This window comes from Chiroxiphia lanceolata, chromosome 3 (genome assembly GCF_009829145.1).
Source record: "Chiroxiphia lanceolata isolate bChiLan1 chromosome 3, bChiLan1.pri, whole genome shotgun sequence".
NCBI lineage: Eukaryota > Metazoa > Chordata > Aves > Passeriformes > Pipridae > Chiroxiphia > Chiroxiphia lanceolata.
In genome coordinates this window covers 57,802,679-57,811,745 of record NC_045639.1, presented here as the reverse complement: position 1 = coordinate 57,811,745, position 9,067 = coordinate 57,802,679, and positions in this window count along the sequence as shown.

Sequence of the window (9,067 nt, the reverse complement as noted above, 5' to 3'; positions counted from 1 at the left end):
TTTCTGCATTCAGCTGAAACTTCTTGAACTCTTGTGGATAAACATTGTTGGCATTTTAAGCAGAAGCGGGGGGAGGAGGGCTTCTGGTGGTCTTTTTATTCCCCTATCCTTGTTCTTGGAAATGTCCCATTGACTTGACTTAGGAAGACTGCTTGGCTTCTAGACTGGAAACCTTGTCAAAAGTGGCTGAAATTTCTGAGTATTATAAAGAGTGAAACTAGCCCCTCAATTTCAGTGTCTCCTTTTCCATTTTCTGTTTTTTTCTTGAAGAAAAAAATTAATACCATTTTCCTAGCAGAGTTTGGCACTGCCAATACAGTTTGCTATCACCTCTGACTACCTCTACAGTCATGACAGTGGAGACTTGTTTCCATTGTAATTTGATCTTTTTCTTCTCCAGCTCCATTTTTTGTATAAAATAAAAGATATACGTAAGAAATTAATGATGGAAGAATATAATTTTAGCTGGGTGGGGTCCCTCTCATTTACATCACAGTGAATTTGCATGTAACTCTTAACTTCTACAGATATATTCTAGATAGATTGTACAAAAGAGCGGTTAAGAGTAGAATGCAATTGCTATCCAAAGTGTCTAGAAGACTGAATGGGCTGAATAACTTTTATTATAAAAGAATATTTCAAGAAGTGAATATAGTTATACAATGGAAAAAGTCAGAAGAACATTTAGGGTTATGTATCATAAATATGAAAAAATCCAATCCTTGATATGTTGATTTATCCCCCTTTTTAGCTGTTGGGGTGTTGAAATGGTGTCTGGATAAGTTCCTGCCTTTGTCAAATAAGTGTGAGAAACAGATGTTAATCTTTCCTGATAAGATGTTGTGTGACAGGTGTTCAGGAGCAGTTTGCTTCTCCTAGGAACTTGCTGACAGCTTGGGGTGTTTTTTCACCTGACATCCTTAACCCTAGTAGTCCAGCAGGAGGGAGGAAATTCTGTCCTTGACAGGGTGAGGACATCAATGAATGCATCAATCTGGGACTATGTCTTTTTCTTTTCTTTCCCTTTCCCTGATCACAAGAGCTGCAGTTGAAATTAAGTCGTAGTTGTGCTTTTCAGCAATCTCATTCTCAGTAGTGCTCATGTTTCTAAGAAAGATGTTTATTTTACAGAACAGTGCACACACAGCTTTTGGCTCCAACACTACCTGTAATCCTGTGCTCCTTTCTCAGTCTAAGTTGCTGTTGGCTTTCATTGGAAATTTGCCTGAGTGAGGCATGCAGTGTCTGGCCTTGTGTTTATGCCAATATGTTGACTAGGCTTGGGTGGTGACTGTTATTGGGTGTGTTAGCGAGTGACGAGTGAGGTAGATGGACTGCACAGATATTAATACAGGCCATGTTTGTTGTCCACAAGCAACAAAAAACTCACTGTTTGAACAAAATAGAGCTTCAGTCAAGAGCACTGTGTTGTTGATGCATCGCCCCTGAACTTTGCCTGCTAGCAGTGAAGACAAAAACTCTTCTGAGACTTCCTCCCACCAGCAAATAAAGAGGCTGTCTCAGAAAAAAAAGAGCCTATGTAAATAGTTTAACTTGGGAGTGTAAATAAAAGATGCATTTCAATGCAGATAACATCAGACATGGCCAAATGTATTCATAAAGAACAACATGAGCACTAGGAAGGAACTGAAAAGTTCAGAGATGTGACCACAATCCAATCCAGCCTTGCAAAATGGATCTTTCTATGGAAATATTTAAATGGTTGTAATTTAAGATGCAGGGAGGCTGCCCTGGACAATTTTTAAATTATACATGGAAAAGATAAACTTACACTGTTCCTCAGAAAATATTCCAGGAAATTTTTGCCTTTGCATTAATTCAATAGGACATTAGCAGCTTAGTATTCTTCTGAGGAACTTAAAGAAAAAGTACTTGAAAATACTAGAAGACGCTATCAGACTTATGTTTTGAAATCCAGATGTAGAACTGAGAAAGGCCTTATTTCTGTTTTGTACTCAGCGTAGGAACAGATCTGTGTCTTGTGTATCTTGAAGGCCAATCACCTTGCAAGCCATGAATAAGTTTTTTTTGGTTTAACCAATTGATTTCAGGTTATATTGGGGTGCTTTTGTTCTGATAATGTACAGTTTTATGCCTGTCATATTTGCAACATCCTTTTCCTATTCATCAGTTCTCTGCTGCCAATTGTGTATTCTACCAGCCAGGTTAAAACTCAGGTGCAGACTACTAGGTTTTGCTGGTGCAATCAAGAGGCCATGGTCTTGCTATTCAGCTCAGCAGAAGATAGATGGGAAAATGTCTCTTGCTAGACGCTGATACTTGTTGTTTTGCCCATAAGTGCCTCTGACACTGTCCACATTAATGGGAAGACTGCTCAACTGCTAGTTTTGCTACCCCCCGTGCTGTTATTTAAAAAATTCTAAGGAAGTATCCAAAGGAAAATACAAACAGAACTCATTCCTTTGTGATACTTCCTTTCTGATTATGAACGTCACTCACATTTTGAAAATAAATGTATACTTCAGCAAAAATAAATTAAATAGCATTTTTTCCCTTCTTTGATATGTGAATCTATCAGAGCTTTCAAAGAGAAAACTGAGGGCAAAATAAAATTGCTCTGTTACTGAAGAGAGTTTTGGGTGATGATTCATATTCCTCCAGACAGAGTTTATAGGTTATTCCTCATGCTACTGCTTTCAATGTAACAACAGTTACTCATCTTCACCCATAAAGTACCCCTCGTGAAATTCATCATCATCCTGTTTCCTAAGTTATTTCTGTCATTTACTATAAAAGATTAAATAAAAGTTCATGATTTTCAAGATATGCAAAACAGCACCGTTATTTTCAATCATAGGCTGAAAGAAAAGGATCAGATGTTTACATTTCTCTAAGATTTTGGGTAAAGAGAACAACAGATCTCATTAAAAAATGTTTTTCTCTGGAATTTTGGAAAAATAAACATCTCAGAAAATCCTGCTATTGCTCACAGTGAACTGAAACACCTTAAACACTGCTTGTTTGCTCTTCATAGACAGGTTGAATACACCTGTACTTTAGGGCACTCCCTGAAGTGCAGGCTCTGATGAAGGAGATTAGCACTTCTAAACCCTGGAGACAGTTCAGCTGGATCTTTTAAAAATGCTTTGTCTCTTACAAGGTGTTGCTAATAAATGCAAACTCGACCAAGGAGAAAGTTCTCATATCCAAGATCCAGCATGTGTGTGGATGCTTTGCATATAGGCTCCCTTCAGTGAAAAAGTTGGAAATGGAGATATACTTCCTTGTCCATCCCTGTCCCCCTCCATGGCAGCCAGTGCTGTCTCAGATGACATAGTCCCACCTGCATCTGACCCTCATCTCCCCTAAATCATGTCTGAATTGAAGAGAATTTTCTTCAGGATACTGCCTTGACTGTTTTCTATACATACACTTTGTTCTGGGTTATACTGACAGTGAAATCACAAAGTAAAAGGTCTTGTCCCAGAACAAAAAAAAAGCCTCAGACTACTTCATCTATCGTGCTGTCAATAACCTCTATAAAAATAAAATGCTTATTGTAGGACTAAGAGACCAGGAAAGCATGGTGAGCCTTCCAATGACCACATGTATTAATACCTTTACCAGAGCTGTTCCCTGTTTCTAATTCAACTAAGAGCAGTTATGATTCACCATCATATTACATGTAGGAGGATATGGCATGAGGTCTTGCTCTGACTCCATCTACTGATACTACTAAAACCAGTAAAGTTAAGCCATTGCAAAAAGGGAAGTGAAAATCATACTTCCACCCTCCAAAGTCACAGCTGCAGAGCTATTTTGAATGGTATATTCACAAACCCTGATCTGCATAGCCCAGGCAGCAGACCCAAGCACTGAGCACAGACAAGAGCATGCCTCCTGATTTGTAAAGCCAAATCCAAGGTGAGTTTACCAAGATGGAAAAAACTAACCAAGACAGAGAAATAATAATCGTAACAGCACTCTTCCCAACAGAGCTTGAAACAGGACACTCTCTGAAGCACAAAGTGCTCTGAGAAATGTTTGAGCCCAACAGCCTGCCATATTGCACTGTTCCTCTGAGTTAGGATCCTCTGCTGTGGGTGGAAATTAGTTAACATCTCCTCAAGAGGAAAATAACTGACATCCTTGCTGAAGAGCATAATTTATCCCGTCCCCAGAAAGCAACCCTCAGAACATCAGAAGGTTGTACCCAAAGATTAAGCGAGATCAAGAGCAGCCTGAATGGACTGACCATGAATTGCATGTCACTCCACTGTTTCTTTGGGAGGGCTTAGTAGAGGAATAATGACTCGGTATGTAATTTCTGTGCATAGGTCTCACTGGGCTACTCAAGCCATTTTATTTCTTTCATCCCCTTCTCTTTATTAACTTATTGGATAATTAAATGGTATGTTGAGACATAACTAGTGCAGTCCTGCTGTGACAAAGTAGAAAGGATTGAGCGTGACTCTGGGAGGTCTCTCATGAACCTTCAGAAAATCAGCATGATGGTATGCTGAAAAATGTGCCTGTTGTGCAAACCAGACTTCATAAATTGTTTATCAGAAACATTACTAACCTTAAGATACGGCCTAGGACCAAAATGAGTCTAGCAAACACCTGCAACAGGAGGGAAACCTACTCCTGCCTAGGTCCTCAGAGTACAACCTGCCCTTCATACTATGGCACCTGGCCTAGAAACTGCAGGCAGGTGTCTCCCCTGCTGCTATATCTGTCATTCCTGACCTGAGAAGTAGAAGAATGATGCAATCTCATCAGGGTTTAGATCAGACATCTGAATTTGTGGGCTTACTCTATGTTCACAAATTATTTTTGAACAGCTGCAGGTTTTCTAAGGCTACCATATTTGGAACTTTACAAAGCCTGATTTTCAGTTACCTGTTCAAGTGTTTATGTTTCGACAACAACATGTAATTTAGATGTCCTTCTAAATGAAGGACTTCAATTCACTTTGGAAGACCTTCTTGTGAGTAGTGCTGTTGCTGAGGCAGCAAGAAAGCCACATAGAATTAATAACTTAAGTGCCTAGAGTCAGTCAACTCTTAAGAATCAGAGAAGCCTGAATCTGGATAAGTTATATTGTCAGGACTTTTCATTACATGGGCAGTAAGACTGGAGCCACCACATGCAGGGCAGAGTTCAGTGCAGACATGTTCAGAATTTTACTTAAAGTGTGTTTCTGTGGGGATCATGCTTCAGGCTGTGCCTGGTTAGCCCAGGCAATGCTGCCATCTAGGAATTAGATGCGCAAATATGGTCATACTCAAGAAATTGTGAATAAAGCATTCAAATATTTAGAGGTTTTGATGTAATGTAGTCAATACAGATGTTACATTGGTCTGTTACATCCCCTTGAGAACAAAGTGTCCCTTTCAAAGTGATACCCCCATGTTATGGTACTACAACAAAGAAACGGAAAAACACTGCAAATGCTTAATAAATCATAAGAGACAGTTGAAACAGTTATTCAAATGAATGGAGAAGTATTAGCTCCATATAAATAATGAATTACTTCTCCTGTATTGAAATGAAAGAGATGGCAAGTATGCAAGAGGGAGCAGTGTCACTAGCAATGTTTTTTAAGGAAAGAGAGATGCCTAAAGGAAGGAGTTTGTCCTAACATTCGAAAAAAGTGCTTCCAAGTGGAGCAGGAGCATGCACAGCCAATATGACATGGTACTTCCCATCAGCTGGTTCAAGCTGTGGCACGCACCTGAGATATGGTTGTTGGCATTGAAGGGTAGCTGGATGCTGATTGACAGAGAAGGTGCCATGGTTGGCTGCTGCACAGCACCTTAGTTGAGTCAGGGGGTTTTGCTGGTTTGTGGTAAATTTCTGAGTCTCTACTGAGACTCAGTAGAGGCAGAAGACCTTTGGCACTGCAATGTTGAGGGCTGCTGTACCAGAGTGAACAGTTCAGGAGGGTGAACTTCCCCTTGGGTCGTTTTCCCTGAGTCACAGAATCAGTCAGGTTGGAAGGGATGACAGAGGGTCATCTGATCCAACCTCCCTGCTCAAGCAGGGTCATACCAGAGCACATTGCACAGGATTGCAAGATAGTTTTTGAATATGTCCTGTGAGGGAGGCTCCACAACCTCTCTGGGCCATTTGTTCCAGTAAAAAGTTCTTCCTCATATGCAGGTGGAACTTTCTGTGCATCAGTTTCTGCCTGTTGCCTCTTGGCACCACCAAGAAGAACCTGGCTCCATCCACTTGACACTTTCCCTTCAGATACTTCAGGTCACCTCTCAGTTGTCTCTTCTTGAGGCTGAACAGTCCCATCTCCCTCAGCCTTTCCTCATAAGAGATGCTCCAGTCCCCTCATCATCTTTGTTGTTCTCTGCTGAACCCTCTCCAGGAGCTCAATGCCTTCCTTGTGCCGGGGAGCCCAGAACTGGACACAGCACTCCTCACTAGGCCTGAATAGAGGGGCGGGATCAGCTCCCTGGGTCTGCTGCAATGCTCTTCCTAATGCACCCCAGGGTACCATTGGCCCTCTTGGCCACAAGGACACACTGCTGGCTCATGGAGAGCTGCTTGTCCACCAGGACCTCCAGGTCCTTTCCACAGAGCTGCTTTCCAGCAGGTCAGCCCTCAGCCTCTACTGGTAGGGGATTATTCTTCCCCAAAAATAATACATTAATAGTAATTCTTCCCAACTACTACTACTACTACTACTACTACTACTACTACTACTACTACTACTACTACTACTACTACTACTACTACTACTACTACTACTACTACTACTACCAATTCCTAATTCTAATTTGTCCTCTCTGAAAGAGTGGCAGCATGATGAGTACCCAAACTGAGGTTCACAGCAGCTTGAGGGCCGTAGGAGCTGGGCCGATGGGTTTTCCTCTCTCAGGGTTAGGGGTGAACTATGCACCTCCACTCTACAGTGAGGTGAGAGCCTCTGGGATAATGGTTAATAAAACACTGACCATTGAAACATACATATCCTGCTGATGGCCTTTCACACCTCCACAGACATTCCTTTCTGGATCAAGGAATTTAAGTCCCCCATGCCTTAACTGAATACGGTCCTTCTAGGATCAAGTAGTAAAGGTGGTTATTGTCACCATTTCCATTTTTAATTGAACTCATCAAGGAGTGTCACAGAAACAGAAGGCTTAGTTGAAAGAGTTAGATCATAGAATCATAAAATCATTTAGATTGGGAAAAACCCTTAAGATCATTGAATCCAACTGTTAACCTAAAACTATCAAGTCCACCACTAAATTATGTCATCAAGGCTCCTGCCTTGGCATGGTCCAGTCTCCCAGGTTTGGCATGGTTTGAACACACTTTGTTCCCTCCTGAGGCTCCTCCTGAGAACACATTCCCAGTAGTCTTGGGTGAGAAATATGTGCTTGGGCATCACCTGTCAGCAAAGGCAGAGGTAGAACTGGACAGCTTCAAACACCTCATCATCTTGTACTGGTCAGACTCACTTGTTTTCCTGACTGTGTACTGCTCCTTGGTTGCCAGGTGGAAGGTCTGGCTGACCTGTGGACAGCTGCAGTTGTAAGTAAGTTCTAATCAACATGCACAGAGGAAATTGGGGTAGGTTGTTCATGAGGACAGCAGTAAAAAGTAAAGATTTAAAAGGATGTTGGAGGGTGGTCCTTGGCTGGAACAGGGTTACCAAGTGGAGGGTTTTCTGCATTGCTGCAGCAAAAAGAGACCAGGGAGATTCTGAGGTGTCTGAGCATCATCTGAAGAATGTAAAAGAACAGGTAAACAATGTTTTGTGCTGTTTCCTGAAAAGTATGATATTAAGCCAAATATCCTGATGGCTACCTCCTCTGCAATGTAGACTTTCTGAGATTACTGCCTAAGTCCAGCCTGCATTTGATGTGTCTGGATGTAAAAGGAAGGTAGGGCATTTAAAGTATCTTGATGTGTTCTAATTGGCCTAGAGGTCTAATAAAATAATTCCCTGGATTTTTCTTTCGTTATTAGTTTTCTTTACCATCAAACATTTTGTGGCAAGGAATTATGGGAGTTGTAGTTTTTCGGGCTCTCACGCATGCTCAATCAATACTTGATTGTCATTGGTTGGAAGATCATGTGACATGTTTAAGCGCTGTATTTAAACCAAAGTGTTTTGTAATAAACCTTAATTATGCCCTGGCACTTGATTGTGTCACCGGTGGGGTTCGTGCCTTATTCACCACCTCACTTCCTGACTGCAATAAGGCTTTGCCTCCAGTAATTCTTTGAATCTGGTTCAAAGAGGTAATTTGCATCCAGTGCAATCCCTCATGAAGCCTGCAACTGTATGTCCTGGGACAGTCACAGCCATGGCTGTGTTTCTTAGGAACAGGACATGACACGCTACTTCTTGAAGATAGCTGCTAATTTGCAAACATATTGGCAATGATCATAGGCATCTTACTGTGGACAAACAAGGAAATTTGAATAAATTAATGGCTTAATTAATAGACTGTATTCTACTGCCACTGCATGCGATAATTGTTACTACGATGCACACAAGTCCCTTGAAACCCATGGAAGTGGAATGTGATTCTAAAGCTCACAGAAGCAGAAACAGTGAATGTGTGCATATGGAGAATTTAATTTAATGAGGCTACTAATTAGAAATTACTTATAGAAATCACAACCCCATTTTTCAGAGGCTAGAGGATGAGTTTGCATTTATAGAAGTAACAGCAATAAACTAAACAGAAATTTTGCTTCCATTATAGTTGTTCAGAAAATGAGCAAATCTCACAGCTTCTGAGTAAAGTTTCTGTTGATTTCATCTTCCCTGCTTAACTCCAGCATCAGACTATTAACTCTTGAAATAAAGTTTTTAGAAGTATTTTGTTGCTGCAGGAAATTGAAAAAAGAAACAAATAGCCTATGAAGAAGCCATAATGGTATAATTTTGAAAGCATTAGGTATAACTCACTGTTAACTTCTGAAGGAAAAAAGCATTGTTGCTACTTGATTTCCATGCACTGATAAAGAAATCAATATGACCACACAAATGATTGATATCATGAATACTCGAGTCATTGTAAATTCTGTTAAATCTGTTTTTTAAAATGTC